The sequence below is a fragment of the Metopolophium dirhodum genome, chromosome 1 (genome assembly GCF_019925205.1).
Source record: "Metopolophium dirhodum isolate CAU chromosome 1, ASM1992520v1, whole genome shotgun sequence".
In the NCBI taxonomy this organism is placed as follows: domain Eukaryota; kingdom Metazoa; phylum Arthropoda; class Insecta; order Hemiptera; family Aphididae; genus Metopolophium; species Metopolophium dirhodum.
This window is the reverse complement of record NC_083560.1, coordinates 74,308,018-74,327,952: the sequence shown is the minus strand read 5'-3', so window position 1 is coordinate 74,327,952 and position 19,935 is coordinate 74,308,018. Positions and strand designations below refer to the sequence as shown.

Genomic DNA, 19,935 nt, shown 5'->3' with positions numbered 1-19,935 from the left:
GTTTAATTAAATAAAAAAATTTACTGGCCTAAATATTGTGTACCTTTATCAGAATAAAAGATTTTATATTTCACCATACAAATCTATTATAATTGATGCGCATAGAACCAAAACAGCAAAAGTGTTTTTAATTTTTATACAGGACAGGTAATTAATGTTTTAATTATTTTTCAACATTTTTTTTCCTTTAAAAGGAAAATAATAGGCTTACTTTTTACATATAAATTATTGCCTTTTATGCCTATAAAGCATAAACCCAATTAATGTTGGTTAAGTTTTAATGTGGGTTAGGCCACTAAAATTTTGAAAAATATTTAGGCATATGCTTTTGCAGGTGGGTTAGTCCGACTCATTGAAAATTTGTTAATCACATAAATCTAAATCTTTTTTTATATAGTATATTAGTATAAACTTGGTTACACCACAGTCTACGGAATATATTAATTATAATATATTATTTGGTATGTGTATAAAAGTCAATAAGTATTTTTGTAATTTTAGTTCCAGTTTTTGTAAAACAATTGTAAGGGATGATATTATATTTTCAATCTTGGTCTATGATTGGGCGTAATTTTAATATTTTCCCCGGGCGTAAAAAATCTTAGTTCCGCCTCTGATAGCCGTATAATAGGAAGGTGGTACTTATACAGACACTACACACAGGAGGTGGTTATTCTGGATGTACTACTACTAAACATCTGAACTACCTATACAGGTCTAGAGACTACTAGTTATTACATAAAATATTAGATTGTAAAGCGTAAGTAAATCTAATTAGTAAATGTACCATACTTTCGCGACTATAAGTCTATAAACTATAAAGTACCTAAGTGTGCTTATTTTAAATTCCAAGCAGCAAGCGATCTTTATAAGGGTGGATTGTTGGTTTTATGTGTTTTTTTTTTTGTCTTGTGTTACCCTTCAAGAGCAGTAAAAATCTTAAATAATCAACTTTGAAGGTAAAAAAGGTAATTTATAATAAAAAATTGGATCTATTTGGTACCTACTTGGGGGGGGGGGAGTGGAAAAGAGGTTAAATTTAAAATAATATATTAGTTAAATATGCACCAATATGTTGCATACTTGTAACTCGTATTATATATTTTGTCGGCTTTAATAATTATACGCTCCACTTTTAAGAAATCAGATTGTTTATACAATTTGTTTGCGTGAAAAATGTCATAATATTATGCAACCATTTGTAACCCATCATAAACATAAACTCAGACAAATTACGAATTTACATGTAATATAAAATAACTGTTATAGTCTATAGGAAATAAATCATTTATTTCACTCTCATAAAAACTTAAAGTGGAAACTGAAGATTTAAAGAATAAAAATGATTGTTGTCAATATTACATAATATATGCCTATATGGTATTTTTAATATACGTCGATCGTGGTAATAAAAATAAAATTAACGATAGTGGGCAGCGCTACCTGATTATTTTCGTAATCCTAAAATAATAGGAAATGTTCAAAAATATATCACCGAACGAGTCCAAAAACGTCCAATTAAAAAAAATTGCAAAAAAATCGCCCGGACAGGGACTCGAACCCTGGACCCTTAGGTTAAAAGCCTAATGCTCTGCCGACTGAGCTATCCGGGCATATGGTCGCCCGAGCATTACACGAGTATATACAGTTTATACATACATGGACATTGATGATCGGTGACTTGAGTATACAATTTAAATCCAATAGGTTCCTACATTGACATATTATTTTAATATTAACTATATTATATTATATTATTGTTGCAGAGAAATATTGACAAGTATTTTAAGTGTGGTACTAACAGCATAAATTGTTTTTTATACAACATATTCTGGTACTTATCGATTACTTTATTACTTTACTAACCTATTAAGTAATCTTAATCCTGTTTTATATTAATTACGTCGTTTAATTAGTGTTTGTAGAGGGATCACATTAATCGTCCTAATTTAGATTCTATGCGGAGAGATTAATGTAGGCATTGATTTTACAATGATGTGTGTGTGTTTTTTTATTGTGTATAGGTACCTATCTAATATCTTAATGTACGATTTATCCACGATTTAGAGGAGAAAAAAGGCGTCGATCTTCAACTTTAAGCCCTCGAGGGTGTTGTTTCTGGTAACAAATTGAATCTAGTTAGTACAAGGGAAGTAAAAAATAAAAATTGGAACTATCGGAAATTTTCCAAATAATCATGTTAAACAAAAAAAAATAAGTCAAAACGAAATTATTACGCAAAAACAGATTTCGATAAAATTTGGAAATTCAATTTTGTTGTTGTAATCAAAAAAAAAAATGATCGTACACAGACTTGAAAATTAAATTAAATTAATTTCAAGTTGAAATTATCACCAATAATATTAATATTATAATTTATTAGACATCATATAATTTTCAAACATTTGGGCACGTTTTTTGCACACTATTTATAAATATTTGAAATTTATTAATTTATACATCGTAAGTTTATGCTACTTCCTATGTCTTACGTGTAAAAGTTGCTTAATTTACACAATGATTTCAATAACACTTAAAATAATAGATACCTACCTATTATAGATTTTTTGATTTTTTACGTATACTTACGAGTTATGACGTGTTTAAGACAATAGTGCGGTTTTTAATTTAATATATCTGTTATTATTATTGTGTTTAGAACATAGGCTATAAAATTAAATAGATACAATATAAATTTCATAAAATTGAGTTCGCAGCATATCATCACAACCCACAGGTGTATCATCACCAATTTTACGAAATTTTAGTTTTATCTACTATGAAAAAATATGAAAAAACTAGAAAGTACATGAATACAATTCATATGACATATAAGAAATTTCAGCGATTGTCATCGTTATTTGTTTTACACTTAAAACATATAACATAAAAATATGCAAAAACAACATACGCCGCAGTTCTAACTTTGGATCTATGATGCCACACGAATATTTCCAAACGCTTGTATCTCGTTAAATAGTTAGAGTTGACGTGTTAGACCTACACCTTATTTCTTAGATTATAACGTACTTTAAATCTAATCAAATTTTATATTCTTGATTTTTTAAACAAGTAAGTATGGTAATTGAAATGAAATAAGTCTGAATTTTTAAAACTTCAAGAATTTGTGTTAAATAGGAAAATAATAAAAATGTAACTCAGTAATGATGAGTAGGAGGGTAATTTAGCTAGCTTTAATATAAAATATTAATGAGAGAGATTTGATATCACACACAAGTGGTATAACCACTTGAATCCATAAAAACGTCGGCGTGAACAGTCCCAAAATTTCTATTTTTAACTTTTCTCCTAAACTATGATAGCTAGAAAGTTGGTTGATAACTCATTAAATAGGGATTATCAAGTAGATACTAAATGTGGGATTACAATTTTTTAAAAATTATTTAATTTTTTACAGATCGAAAAAGAGTTATTTTTTACTAGATTTTCATTTAGCGAGGTAGATTTTCGAAACTGGAGAACGGATTTTGTTGTTTGGGGTTTTGTTAGATGAACATTGGCTAAGAGAAGTGCAATGAAGATTTTCAGAGCTTTATCTCCAATAGTTAATTCACTACAAAGCGGTAAAGCTGAAAAACATCAAAAAACGCCCAATAAAATTTCTTTTAATTTTTTTTTAATGTTCTGTAGTGAATTAACTATTAAAGATAAAGTTCTGAAAATCTTCACTGCACTTCTCCTAACTGTGAATCTAACAAGACCCCAAACAACGAAATCCGCTATCCGGTTTCGGAGATCTATCTCACTAAATGAAAATGAAAATGATTTTTTGTGGGGCTGTTCACACTGACATTTTTCTGGATTCAAAGTGTTATACCGCTTGGGTGAGATATCAGTTAATAAATTTCTAAAAATTAAAAATCAAGAAAGTTAACATGCCGATCCCTGACTTGGCAAGAATTTTTTTGTTGCAATGTCCTTCAATTTTATATTTTATCAGTAGACTTAGGTTACATACCTGTTACAGCCAGCCTGCGTGGCTGCATATCTGTCGATTGTCAACACGCATTCGTCCAAGAATTAAAGATATATTTTGTGTAACCCGTCAAGCACAAATTACTCATTAGATGTATACCTATTTATTTTTCAAGTCACCTAGTAATAAAATATAACGTAATTACTATTTGTATAAATATGTATAAATGCATATTAATCAATAAGGTACAATTTTGTTTATCTAATTTGGTAAAAAAAATTAAATAACGACCTAAAAAAGTGTCTTCGTTGAAGAAAAAGTTGAGTCTTATGTATGTAATAACAAATATGTGCCGTGAAGATTATGTGAAGAGCACAGTGTGCGTGTTTGAAAAAAAGGTTGAAAACCACTGCATTACGGGTACTTATAATCAATGACGAGGTCCAGCAGGGTGGTTATACCTACTTGCCCACTTTTTTTTATACACTTTTAAACTATAATATTGTTTACATATCCCGAGTAGTTTTTAAAGGTTTTGATTAAATGGTAAAGAAATGCCAATCTATTCCTTTTTCAAAAATAAACCATTTAATATAATGTAAGAGGTACGTATATAATAATATACATAAGCGTCTAAGAATACATTAATATTATACTTCGTTGATTTTTTGACTCCTTGCGTATAGTCAAGTATCTTGTTATGCTGTTTTTGATTTCAAACTAAATAACTTACGCCCCAAATTATTATTCAATTAAAAATAAAACTTTTTCTACGTTTCCCGTAGCAATTAGCTCGAATTCAAATTACCCTTTTATCACGTTGAATACTGTATAGAGTAGATCGCACAATGCTCGAGTAAATACAATAAGGCCACTATAGGGTTTTAGATAGAATAATTATCCTAAGTTTAATAGACGCACAAACTGCAGTGGCGTACGCTAGATTTTTCAATAGAGGAGGGGCTTGAAAATTACTCATATCAACTGGTTTAATAAAGACAATTAAACAAAACGGTGCCTAAGCGTAAAATGGACAAGTCATAACAATATTAGCACCATTAGCGGCAGTTAGTCCGCGACCACAGCCACATGGCGTCGTGCCCGGCGTTAACGGCGAAACAGAACGATTAATAATAGGAATGGCTTTTAGAGTGAAGAGGAACTATAACAAATATAGTATACGGCTTTTGAGTAAAGGAGAAAACTTACATACCCCCGTAGCACAAGATGTCCTAAAGGATTCTTTACAGAGTCTCATAACGGTAATTAGGCGCGACCATTGAGCTATCCGCGACGGCATACACGGTAGGCCGTACGACAGTGTAGCCGTAATGCCAAAAATATAGCTAACAAAACATGGTGACATAAAAATAGTAATGGACACTAATATACAATTGTATTATTATCTTGTCCAGTCTAATAAGTTCGGACGTTAGGTGAGATAATATTTGAAAATTGTTGTACAACTTCAACTCCTGTAAATTGTTTTTTTTTTTACTTATGTTGGCTATAGCTAATCCGTTAAGACGTTTATGATGAATATACGTCCTTACTATAGTTTACTACAGTTAAAACTTGAAAAATTATTATTATTATATGGTTAATGGATGGAGGGAGGTTAAGCATGCAAAAACACAAATTTTTTCATAAAATTCACAAAATTTGCTTGAGAGCTAAACTACATTCGTTCCAATATTTTATATTTTCATCTATTGGTTATATCTTAAGAGGATGTTCCACCCGTATATTATGTTGTCTCCGTCTTACACACGTATACGGCATAGCAAAAACGTTTTGGCGCGGGAAAGAACCGAGAAAGCTACAGTCTTAACTAAGAAACGAAGTTTTAAGCACATATAAAGGAGAACTTTGACTGTGCAATATCGTTTTTATTTTTTTGATATCACTTATTTGAAAAAAGTTCTTATTGTTTCAAAATCCATTGTTATTTGTATTTTTCAAACTTTAATAATTTTTTTTGAAGTTCCGATAATCCGATAACAAAAAAAAAAAACGATATTGCACGGCCAAAGTTATCCTTTTTAAGTGGTGAAAATTTCGTTTCTTAGTTATGACTGTGGCGTTCTCGGTTCTTTCCCCCGCAAAACAATTTTTGGTATGTTATACATTTGTAAGATGGAAAGACGCATGCGGGTGTAACGTCCTCTTAAATCTCAAGGAATCTGGAAAACCAATGTTAAATAAACAAATTATAGTTTTCAGAAAAAAAGTATAAGTAAAACAAAAATTAACAAAAAGATTTCTTTATATACCTAGGCATTAAATATTTTTTTTCTTATTATGTAAAAAAAATAATAATGTTATTATACATAATTATAATGAAAGAATTGATTACCTAGTTATGATTTATACGTCGTAGTATAATATACTTTTTATTATTATAAAAATTAAAAATAAAATATAAATTGAAAAAAATGTACTAGCTATTAGATATTTATTATTATTGAATTTTTTTCTGATCTTAATTGTATTAATAATATTAATCTAGATACATTTATAACTATTTCCTAGATTGGAGATTATTTTGAAAATAAAGTAATAATTTTATCAAATTTTGCTCTACGCCTTTATCTACTTGTTGATTCTAATTCGATTTCCAATAATGCCAATATGCTATGCCATTGCAAAACACCTTTCTTGGTTCAGAGTTGACCTTAAATACTTTTTGTAATTATTAATATTATTTTCCGACTAATTGATGAAACATGAAAACAATATACATTTTTGAGCTGTAATAATTGCTTTTAACAGAAGGTTATACATTATAATCATAATAAATATATATATGATATAAATTTATTTATTTTTTGATACAATATTAATACACTATAATAATATGCCAATACAACATTTCCACCCCCTAAATGGACCAACGAATTGCCACCCCAGGCCAGGCACATAGCCAGTGGGCCTAGGTAGGCCCCCTCAAATTTATTTCGGCCCAGTGCCACCCCCCTCCAAATTCATATTCAAATTATTTTTACTAAGTATCAAAAACATACTATGTTTATACTATGTTTATAGCTTATGCACATTAAATGAATCTATTGTGAAAACTATTCGATGATATAATTTATTATGATTTTATTATTATTATATAACTTATATATAGATATATTATAATATTCAATTTTATATTTGTAGAAAACGTTATTTTAAAGTTAAATATTGGGTCTATTTGTTTTAGAAAATAGGTAGGCATGATGGAGATAAATAGAAGGCTGTAGAATCAACCCCATGTATTAGATAGGTATTGTAATTGTTTAGCGATTAGTCGATTAGGTTCTGACGTGTTGTCAATGTAGAAATATTCAAATTTAAATTTACTTTCAATAAGTAATAAATTTACTTATTTGCGTGACACTTGAACGATGACTATCAGACTAGGTTAATACATTACAACGAAACGTATTGATCACTAACCTAACATATGCTAAAAAAAAATCGTTAAACTTAATCTGATACTACTGAGTACTGATACTAAAAATATAAGTTCCACCCCGTATGGTTAAAATAAATTTAATATTGCCTAAATTAATTTTGATTAGTATTTACCTAAATAAGAAAATAATTTTTTTAACAAACCAAAGATAAATTTTTAATTATTAAGATTCTTGGTTAGATAATAATAAATACCTATGGGATTTCACCTGAGGGGTGGGGGAGTATGGCGATGAAAGCCCTCTACAAGCTCTACAAGTTTCTCCTAGAGAACAAATTATGGAAAATGTCACAAGGGCCCAAAATTGTGCGCCCTTCTAATTGAAATGTTCTGACTACGTGCCTAAGTGCAAGTAATAGATGTGACGACGTGACGTGATATTGTGAGTTGCCACTCGTTATTATAAATTATACCTACCTAATTATGCGAGAAAATGACGCCATGACAGGTCGACAACGTTTGCACTCGCATCCACACCACGTGGCTATAACCAGAGCTTGATTTAGAATTTTTGAGACCCGGGACAAAAGCAAACGGGCCTATTTTATAAATTGTAAATTAAACAATATTCCAATGTAAGGCATAGGTATATTACAAAATGTTATAATTTTTTTCTATTCTTTTGTCATTTTGTTTTGAAAATACATCAATAAAATTCCCGAAATTAATGTTTGCAATGATGTAATTTTTAATGGATAAGGTTTCTAAAGGATACAATTTCAATTTTTTAATTCTTCTTCCTTTTTAGTTTTAATTTTCTTTTATTCGAGCCACTAAAGTATTTTTAGGTAACATTTTTTAAATAAAAATATAACAATGTACTAATAAATAAAATAAATTACAAAAAATGGGCAAGTGTTTCATTTGATGTAGTCTAGTTTTCATTTGGTCTAGACTCACTGTCCCTACTATTATAATATTATTAAAAAGGACCTAGGTCTGTTAAACTGCTTATAAATAAATAAATAAATAATACTTGTGTTGTAAAATAACAAACCATTTTATTGAATAATGAGTATTTATTTATTATCTTATAACTAAATTTTTTATGACAGAGAAAAATATAATTTATATTTCAACAAGTATTTTCGAAAGTGTACATACACTTTTTTTGGTGTTATTCAATTTTAAGGAATAATTAAAAACTGGACAAATACCCAAAATTTCCTAGCGTAAATAAAGACTGGCTGCACCTGAACGAACAGTGGTAGAAGTATTTTAGCGGAAATACGGAATAGTCAGCAGCACTCAGCCGCTCGTCACACAGCCACCGTGTTCGGGATTATTCGTGTTATGTTTTCGTTCATAAAATATTATAATATTACTTACCACATTTTACATCACAACTCACCGCACCGGTTTTCCTTATGAAGAGAACGCCACACACGCCACCCACTCCGTAGTCACACAAATAACGTACGACAAGGCAAATTTGTGTTCAGCAGTTCTAATTTTGTGAATAATATAAGCTTTGATATAGTACCTACAGTGAACTTATTACCAAATTTGAAGATAAAAACGTTATCTATGTTATCGCGTGGATTTTTACCATAGACATAATATTATATAGGCATAAAAAAATATAAATAATATAATAGAATATAATATAGACATTATAATATAATAATATTATGTCTATGATTTTTACGATATTTTAATTTTTCAGCAAGTTATAAGCATGAACTAAGAAGATATGGACTGGTCACGATATGGTAGGCGGGTGGTAGAAGTAAAGTCAGTAATTGTTATGGTACCAAAATCAAGCGATAGTGCCGGTGCCTAATGGTCTTCATCCAAAACGCATATTTAGTTATAATAATGAATAAATTATAATACTACATCATCATTCATCATACATAGATTGAACAAGAGTCAAAAGTACTTGTCAACAAGTCTAACTAAAATGTTGGATTTGTAGCAACAAAAAATAGCAACATATTCAAAATATTAAATATTTATTGTATTTATTCTGGAAATCTTGGAGTAATGCTTTAAGATTTCCAAGCTGCACAATATATAATTCAAGATTCAGATAATATAAATAATATTAGTATATTACTAACTTCTATATGTTCTCCGCTAGCAATGGCGTACGCAGGATTTTATGCTCCGATCATAAACTTCGATGCCCGGTCAATGTTTTTGGAAGCAAATTGTACTTTTAGAGGTCAAAATTGAAAATGCTCAGTGCTTTTTAGAATAATTGTAGAATAAAATGAAAATTTATTAAAATTGTTTGGTAACCAGCTTGGTTATACCGTCCTCACTTGGATTGTATTTGATTAATTAAAATTATTTTTTTTTTGTAGATGTCAATAAAAAATTATTTATCCGGTCAAAAAGCTTAAAAATGTTATACGTAAGTTTTTATTATAGCTAAAATATTAACATAGGCATCATGGTTATTTTTTATAAGCATTTAAAGTTCAAATTTCGTCAAAACCACAGTTAATTTGTAGTTCAAAACTTATAAAATATTAAATGTGTATAATTGAATATAAGATGTTTCATACAAGTAGTTCATACTTTTTCCGAAAAATTACAGATAATTTTAGGAAAATTAATTAGGTATGCAAATACAGGTTTGTTACACTAGCACCACAACCTAAACTATTTTCTTCGAATTTGGTTCCATACTTTAGTAACCGATTAGTAACCATTCATAACCGAAAATTTATAATTCGTAACCTAAACCAAGTACCATGAAAATAAAATATTCTTTAGCAGCACTAATCAAGTGCGTTACGCTAAGGCACCATCACATAAACTATTGGAAAAGAAATTTAATTTCCATGGTTTGAAAAAAAATAAAGATCTTACCTATCTTTATTTATTATAATTTTTATCACATAAATAAATAAACAGTATTTATGTAAATATAAATAGTTAAGGACTTAAAAATAAATAATTATAAAATATTAATTAATTAATTTTTTCCTTTTTAAAATTAAATACCTACTTTTTTAAACTTTTCATTTATTTTAAATAATTGTTTTTTAAATCAATTTTTTTATTGAATAAAAAATAAAAAAATAATTTATTTGATAAAAAACATTTTCATTTTATATAAAATACAATAATAAATTAAATAGGTATTCCTATGTTAATACTTAACAACATTTATTTATATATTTTTGTTTTATATTCAGTAAGAAAATTAAAATATAAAAATAAAAAGTATACTAATTTAAAATTATGAAAAAAATAAAGCTAAAAAATAAAAAATATTTTATATATTCGTATTAAAAAATTATCCAAAATACTTTTATATAAGTTAGCTTATAAGTTAGGTATTATTTGTTTATTATCATATTTGTATATGATAAATAATAATATATTTTACAAGTTTCAAGTATCCACGAATAATATTTTTAAATTTGAAAGTTTAATTAATATTATAAAATTACAAAAAAAATAACTAAAATTGTTATTCGTTATTATTTTATTTTTAATTTATGAAATCAAAGTTAAGCTATTGAATTTGTTCCCGACAATGTGTAATTCTGAGTTTCTGACAAAAACTGAAATTAATGAACTAGTAACATACGTTCATTTTCACTAAAAATACTCACAAGCCCGGATAGCTCAGTCGGCAGAGCATTAGGCTTTTAACCTAAGGGTCCAGGGTTCGAGTCCCTGTCCGGGCGAATCTTTTTTTGCAATTTTTTTTTCTTCAATAATTGGTAACTTTTGTTTATCTTTAAACACAGAAAGTTAATTTAATTTAGAACATTCTCAATTTCAGAAATAATAAAAATTGTTTTCATTCACTGCACCATTTTTGTGCGCATGCGCGTGTGTTACAAAGAAGGTTACGATAATTGATCTTTGAAAATATTATGTTGCTTATTACGCGTGACGCACATAATTATAATATATGGAGATTGGAGACGTATTTTAAAAGCCAAGTAGTATTTTGAATAAAAAAATTTTTTTTTTAATTAATTAAAATAAATTTATTTTTGAAGGATTAAACAGATTTAACAGATTAGATAGCTTGTTAGGTAGGTATATTGTTTATTATTATTACTACCGTCTACCAGTTAGCCGTAAAGCCAAATTTTTATTCATATCTTCGTATTTATTATTATTGCGTAGCCACATAGGTATAATAATCACTTTAAGACGGTTTTTATTTTACATACAATATTTTCATTTATTATTTATACTCAATAAGCCAAAAGTGGCAAAGTATCTTTACAATGTGTTCATATATTATAAGTTTAACTTATAACTATAACTAGGTGTAAACAGACATAGAGTATACCCAATACCGTCATTGTACATTTATGGCTAACTGTTACCTATAATAATTTCTAAATTCTAAACAGTAGGCACTGGTGCCTATAAGTAGGTACCTTATATACTATAAGTACTAGGTACCTACCTACATGACTACATATTATAATATAAGTTATAGATATCTACCTAGGAACCTACTGAATTCAAAAACTGTCATAAAAATTGTTTACTTACAGTAAGTATATAGAATATAGGAACCTATTGCCTATATCTACTAACCTACAACTAGGATTTACATTCTACGTAAATATGATCTCTATACGAATATAATATAGAGATCGGATGGTACAATATAATGAATGTACAAAGGGTGTACTGTACCCTTTAACAGGTTAAAGGTTATATATGTACATTGTATATCATATACATTATTTAATAAAATACCTTTCTCGTTAATTTAATACAAGGCTCCTATATTGTTACAATGATATTTGAAAAATATTAAAAATCCTTAGTCACAGTTTTTATTTATAAGCATTTAAAGTTCAAATCTTGACAAAATACGGAAAAATCACAAAAATTAGCAAATTATTTTGAGTTGAGAATTCATAAAAATTTTTTTTTTTAAATTTAAGATTTGAAAATGTAATACAAGATTATCCATAAGTTTGTCTATTTTTATCAAAAAAAAAAAAAAAATGTCTACAAGAAAGTCAAATTAAATTTTTATGAGCGTTTCAAATTCATATTTTTACAACATTTGATATTCACCCGATTTCTCATGTAACGATTTTCTTATTTTGTTATAATTAAAAAAACGTATGACTGTAGATACTTGAAAATTTCACTGAATGTTTATATTAGCATTTTCTATACACGATAAAAAAATTTTTTTATAAGCATTTATAGTTCAAATTTTGACATTATTTTAACAGTGAGGTATTAATTAGGTATTTAAAGTTGTGTATTCAAATTTCAAATGGAATGCTATTTCACTTTAGTAAGAGTTGGAAACAGGGCCAGAAAGAAGTGGGGTATGAGGGGTCGTGACACACCCCCCTCCCATCGGATAATCGTAATTAAAGTCGGCACTTTTGGTAAACGGAATTTTTTAGAAAAAATAACATATTTGTTTTATTTACGAATAAAAATGAAAATATTAAATATCTTTTCAAAACATTGGAATTATAAAATATAATTAGTTCCGATATCAGTTATCAGTAAGTTGGAAAATGGCAAATAATAATTTGTATAATGATATAAATAAAATATGCGAAATCCAGTTTCCCTTTCTTTGGGCGTACCGAAGACGGTCGATCGATCCGTTACTCGGTAATCAACAATATGTTGACTATAATTGCCACCCGTAAAACACGTCAGAGCGCGCCGTCGGTCGTCGGAATGGCTTCTATTTTTAAAACTGTTAGTATAAACTAATTTCACATTAGAATCGTCTAATTGAAAAGAATTTAGTCAAGTTTTAGATACTTTATTAAATTTGATGGCAGAAAATTTGAAGTCTTGTTGTTCTATGGTGCAACCTATCTACCATATTTTATCGGTTCCATTAAAATCGACCATTACATTAGAAGATATAAAGAAAACTTTTTATTTATTTCCTCCAGGTTCTGATATGTCTAAGGTAACTGATTTTGATGGAATTCTGTGTGAAATATATTAAGACTTAACCCAGATAATGATTCTAATAACACGTTAAAGTCAATCATGGAATCAAGTAATAAGTTAATCAGATAATCACAGAAAACTGTGATACCATTATCTAATGCTTTATGTCGCTATTAGCACATGCATCACCCGTCTCCACAGCGACCAACGAAAGAGTATTCAGTATTCTTAAGTTTGTAAAAAACCATTTACGAACAACAATGACTGATGAACGATTAGACAATCTTATGGTACTGAACTCATCCAAGGATATTCTGGATGAGATTGACATGACAACAATGATAGAAAATTGGGCAACCCTTAAAGCACGCTGTATAAATGTATAATCCACATGTATTCTAAAAACATTGTTATTATTAATATAATATTTTATAGAATATAAAAACTTGGTACCTGGTGGAATTATTAATTTAATTTTTTAACTTTTTAACCTTTACTAACATTTTAACAAAAATCATATTCTTAAGATAACTAACCTTTTTGATAAATAATAATATACATATATCTAAATATATATTGCACTTGTTTTTAGATTAATATGCATAATATGTATAATATGTATAATATATGTATAATATGATTAATATGCATAACATGTATTCGATTTGCAAGAAAAAATTATTTTAGATTTGCATTCGTTATTAACTATTATTGCTCCAGTTTTAAATTTTTTTTCGAGTCGGCAAACATGGTATTTGGGGTTGGCAATTTTTGTATGACACCCCCCCCCCCCCCATCAGATTTTTTTCGTGTAAGCCCTGGTTGGAAATGATAAAAAAAAATTGTAAATTTTCAAAAAAAATTTTCTAGGTACCGTAATTTTAACAAAAAAATTCAAATTTTTTCCCACAATTAACATGAAATATTCCAAAATATGCTAAATGGGTTAAATATTCTCTAACCCATGAAATATTCTCAAATATGCAAAAAAAACTTTTTTCTACGCATTCAGAATTGAATGAATCGTCCACATGTTATGAGAGTAAAAGACTGCATAGACCAAGAAACGATATGTAAAAACATATAAATCCGGTCTTTAATTATTATAATATAAAAATGTCTAATTGTTACATTATAGACTATAGTAGATAATAGATATACGTAATATGTACTGACAAACGTAGTATTTTTTTTTTTAAATTCATTGATAATATTCTCAACATTTTTCCAAAACATGATGTACGATAATGGGTGATTATTTTATCATGAAACATTCATTATTTCAAAAACTATTAATACTTTTGAAAATATTTTTTATATAGTTTCAAGTTGTTAAAAAAACGTTTTTATTAAAAAATCATATTTTTAAATATTTTTTTTAATTTTACTTTTTTGAATGACAACATAGTTTTAAATCCTTATTCCAAAGCACAATATTTTTCTAAGTATTTTGATACATAAAAATCGAATTGAGGACGAGTAGTTTATAAATTATAACTTATAAGTATTTAAACTTTAAAGATTAGACAAGTGGAGTAGTGAACAATCATTTTGCGAGGTAACCCCTTACCACTCCACACCACTCCGCCAATCTAAACTTTAAATACTTAAACTCATAAACTAATATATTTATACTTAAGTATAGGTACTATAAAAAATAGGTGAAATACTGAAATGTGAAACGTCTATTACAGTATGAGTCAATAACAAATGAGTTATTAGGGTGGATCTGAGGAAGGAATAACTTCACGCAGTCCTTATACGTTCCGAAACTATCAAATCTAGTGTCACTGTCACAACACTTGTTATCACTATGAATATAAAAATGTTTTGTTCTATTTTTAATCATTAGTGGTCATCACTGATTAGGGATTAATAATATACTTCAGTGATACGCAAAAAAAAAGTTTGAGAACCGCTGGATTTTAATGTTATAAAACATGCAAATATCCATTATTGGGCATTTTTATTTTAATGTGATTAAAATGAAATAGTGAACATATATTATATAATAGATATAAATATAAACTGAAAAAAAACCATTGATAATATTAAGAAGATTGTCTTGTTAGCTGTTAACAATATCTTAATTAGTCAAAAGAACAATGATATTAATTTGATTAATAGTAGCATTATTTATAATGATAATATTCAAATAAAACTGATCAATGTACTATTTGTTAAATTAACAATCAATTGTTGAAACGATTATACTGATCTTGTTATTGTAAGTAACGTGTATGCCAGCTTTGATTCAGTATGAAGTCTATTTTTATCTTGGTTTTGCCAAAAAACAACAAATGTCTTGTTATTATGATAATTGATTGTTAAAACATGCTGTTACTATTGTTAAATTCGTTTTTTCCACTGCACTCCAGCATACGCGGTCTGTCGTTTATGATCATTTGCCATTTGTGCGTTTTAATTATTTTGTCATTTAGTGCCTACCTATTTACTATTTCGTCGTGTCCGCTGTGTTACCATAAAACAAAATTTTGATGAAGACTGTGCTTTGTGTTAATTAAGTTAACTACACATAATATCTTTTAAACGGTAAGTCAAAATATGATTTTATTATACCAACAGATCTAAATTAATAAAATGCATTTCTTAGGATAAGAATTTCTTATAATATTAGGTATCCCAACTCATGAAAACGTTAACTTAAATACTATTTCAATATTATAATTTATATTTATTTTATTTAAAAATCAATTTATATTGTATATTAATACAACATCACCAAACCAAAATTGTATTATGTATTTACGTGAGTTATGTAGTTTCATTATTTATTTGAATAAACTAATAATTATTATTGCTATTGTTTTAGTGCAAGAAAAAGATATTGAATGTGTTTTAGATGAATTAAAACACGATTCAACTTCATTTCCAGATTTAGAAAGAAACTGGAAAGCTACAATTAATTACAGACTTAATTATATTAAAAATTCCTCATCCACCAATGATATATTGAAAATGTGGAAGCAATATTTAGTACCATATGGACATAAACTAGTAAGAAATCTAAATAGTTATAACAACTTTAAAGTATTATTTTAATACCTAGGTACTTAATATTTTGGAATACCATCATGGTTCTTTATGTGACTTAAATTGTTTATTTCCTTAGGCCATACCTTTCTTAGATAAGTACTCTTCTATTATGGTACGGAATCATCATAGAACAATATAGATTATTAGTTGATTAATATATAATATATATTATTATATTATATATATCTATTAATACAATTTTCAGAATGACATAGACTATAATGCATTATTTCCCAATTGTGCCAATATATATGATGAATTTAATGTTGTCCATAATTATGGATGAAAAAATAAAAGATATTAATTGCCACAAATTATTAGAGGAAATTAAAACTACAAAGGATAGTACTGAAAGTAAGATAATTTTTTTTAGTGATAACAATTTTATGAATTATAATTTATAACTGTAGTTATGTTTCTTTTACATACATTATAGATATTTCAAAATGTTTATAAAAGATATTTTGAAATTGAATTTCTAGTGTTGTGAAATAATAATTGTTAACAATATTGTTTACCTACCAGGCCTCCCTTACCTATAAAAAAACTATTAAATAGGTGCTTTCATTTTTTATTTATGCAAACACCTAAATATTTTCAGTGACTTTAATTTTATTTAAACTACCTATTATATTAATATTTTTTTTAAATATACACTGAATTATTATTCTTATGTAATATTTGAATTGATTATAATATGAAATAAAAAGAATTAAGTATACCTAATAAATTAAAATCATAAAAATACTTAACCTAACCTACCTACAAAAAACAAAAACTTTTTTTAATTTGATATTCGCACATACATTATTAACTTTACATCTATAATAATATGTACTTACCTAATAATATATTTAGTGTTTATTATAATAATTTTTTTATATTAAAATTTGTAATGTCTTAATAGATACAAAAAATGCGGCAATCATGTATTTTTTACATGCCATGTTTGCACCTACATCAACTAAAGTTACAATGGATGAAAATGGCAAAAAAAAACCATAGAAAGTAATCGATCAAAGATTCATAGGATCATTTCATGGTTGTTGGTGAATCAGTGGAAGTGTTTATGGATCAATTAAAAAACCAAGGTCGTCCTATTCAACCTTTTATTTTTATTGTTGGTAGTATTTTTCGTCAAAAAGAAATATTAGTATATTTTGATTCAATTTTATATAAGGTACATTCTGTTCTAAGAGCCATAGAGGTATGTTATAAAATCTTTCATCTATTTCAGTTAGAATATCCATTTCAATCACAGATTGTATGGTTGTTCATACAAGTTTTTTTTTTTTGTTTTTCGTCTAGGCACGACAAGCTGTATCACAAACTGTCTCAAATATTGTCAGAGTTAAGCAATTAATATTATTCAGTAATATAATATAATTAAAAAACTTGCTTAATATATAAAATGATCTAAATATATCTATAAATTATTTAATTATTATAATTTATAAATATATAAATAAGTGCCTGATTATGAATACATTCCATTTAAATGTATATTTACTTTTTCATATTATATGTCTATGGAATATTTATTTCAGTGATAACCTTATTTAAATAAGTAACTTGAATTTGTATTACTCCATTTTAATTATAATTAACTAATTTACTTTTACACCTGTATTATTTTATACTATATTGTTTTTCTATAAATAATAAGTACCTAATTATGTATACATTCTATTTAAATTTACATTTACTTTTGTCGTATTATATGTCTGTGGAATATTTATTTCAATGATCACCTTATTTAAATAAGTAACTTGAATTTTTATTACTCCATTTTATTTGTAATGAATTAATTTACCTTTATACCTGTATTATCTTATTATTTTATAGTATATTGTTTTTATATAAATAAAAGGTACCAAATTATGTTTATGTTATATGTTATGTTATTATACCTGTATTATTTTATACTATATTGTTCTACTATAAATAAAAAAAAAAATTTCAATTTAAGACATTATTTTTGCTGAGTCAATAATTTGCCTTATTAATACAATCATGGTTTTATTTATCACAATGACAATTTAAAGTATGTTGGTTCAAAAGTATCTTGTTGGATAAATGTAACAAGGTTTTTGTAAAATCAACAATTTTTCATATTAATATGATCATAGTTTTTATTTATCACAATGACAATTTAAAGTATGTTGGTTTAACAAGTATCTTGATGGATAAATTGTAACAAGATTTTTGTCAAATCGACAGTTTGTCTTATTAATATGATCATGGTTTTTATTTATCTCAATGACAATTTAAAGAATATTCTGTTTTGACAAATATATTGTTAGCTAAATAGCAACAATGTAATTGTCAAATTAACATAGTTTTTTTTCAATATGATCAGGATTTTTTTTCAGTGTATAATAAAAAAAATAAGTATTTAATTTCAAAAACAAATACTTTAAGAAATTATTAAAAATACATGAACCTACTTAAAAAGTATTTGAATACTTTTATTGGGACGCAGCCGCCGCTGGTTCGAAACCTCGACCGCGGGCGTCATTTTTCTTCGGGCAAGTCATGGTGTCCGGAGAACAAGTGCCGTCATCCCCCCACCAGAGGCATGGCAGAAACCTACGGGTGCCCCATTAGAAATTCTGCCAAAACACAACACACACGTGTACCAACCTACCCAATCTAAAAACCTACAGTTCCCTCCCCACACACAATGACCAATGTTGCCGCGGGTTATCCAATAAAAAAAAAAAAATAAATACTTTTGTTCATGTACATCACAAGACATAATAAAATTATACATTCCTAAATGTAGAAATATAGCAATATTCTGTTTTTATACATGGATAAACACAGAGGTCAGAGATTATAAAGAATACATGGTTAAAATAATAGTGTAATCTAAAATTGTTATCAAATATTGTTGACATGAATTGGTCATAATATTAGACAGAAGACATTTAAGCAAGCGTTAAAAATATTTGCGTTTATTACATAATTCACTTAAATCTCAGACATGAAAAGTTGAAAAAAAATATGATCACTGAAGCATAGCCATGTCGACAAATCACTAATTATTATATGAAACCATAGAGTAAAGAATATATTAAACTGTTATAGTTATTATACTATCATTGGCACAACTAGGGGAGGGGGTTGAAGAGCTTAGCCTCCAATATTTCCATAGCCATCCCAGATGAAAAATAATGAATCTTTAAATTTTGTGTTTGATACTTTTAGTTCCACTCCCAAAATATAAGTTCTAGTTGCGCCTATAGTATAATACTATAATGTTATAAGTTGGTTCTACAAAGGAATTAATTGAATACGAAAAGAGAAAGAAAAAAAGCTTAGTATATTATCACAATTTAATCGTAAGTTAACAACACAACATATATAATAATATAATATAGTATTTTATATTCATTGGGTGTAACGCTGTTAATGAATGGTTTTTAGTGAACATAATCAATGTATTAAAATAATAATTATTACTATTATTGTTATTATTATTATTATTATTATTACATATATTAAAATGTACCTGTTGTAAACAATAAACAATCTTTTTTTTTTCAATCGGCATATTCGTCAGTTTCTCTAAGACTATGGCTAAAAATTAATAAATATACATACATAA

General features: G+C 27.2%; 2 non-coding genes across 2 annotated transcripts; one reads left to right on the top strand and one right to left on the bottom strand.

Annotated features, from left to right (window-relative positions):
* Positions 1-1,540: 1,540 nt before the first annotated feature.
* Positions 1,541-1,613, bottom strand: Trnak-uuu (transfer RNA lysine (anticodon UUU)). The gene has a single exon. It is a non-coding gene; the product is annotated as a tRNA-Lys (tRNA).
* Positions 1,614-10,974: 9,361 nt separating this feature from the next.
* On the top strand, positions 10,975-11,047 carry Trnak-uuu (transfer RNA lysine (anticodon UUU)). The gene has a single exon. It is a non-coding gene; the product is annotated as a tRNA-Lys (tRNA).
* The last annotated feature ends 8,888 nt before the right edge of the window (positions 11,048-19,935 follow it).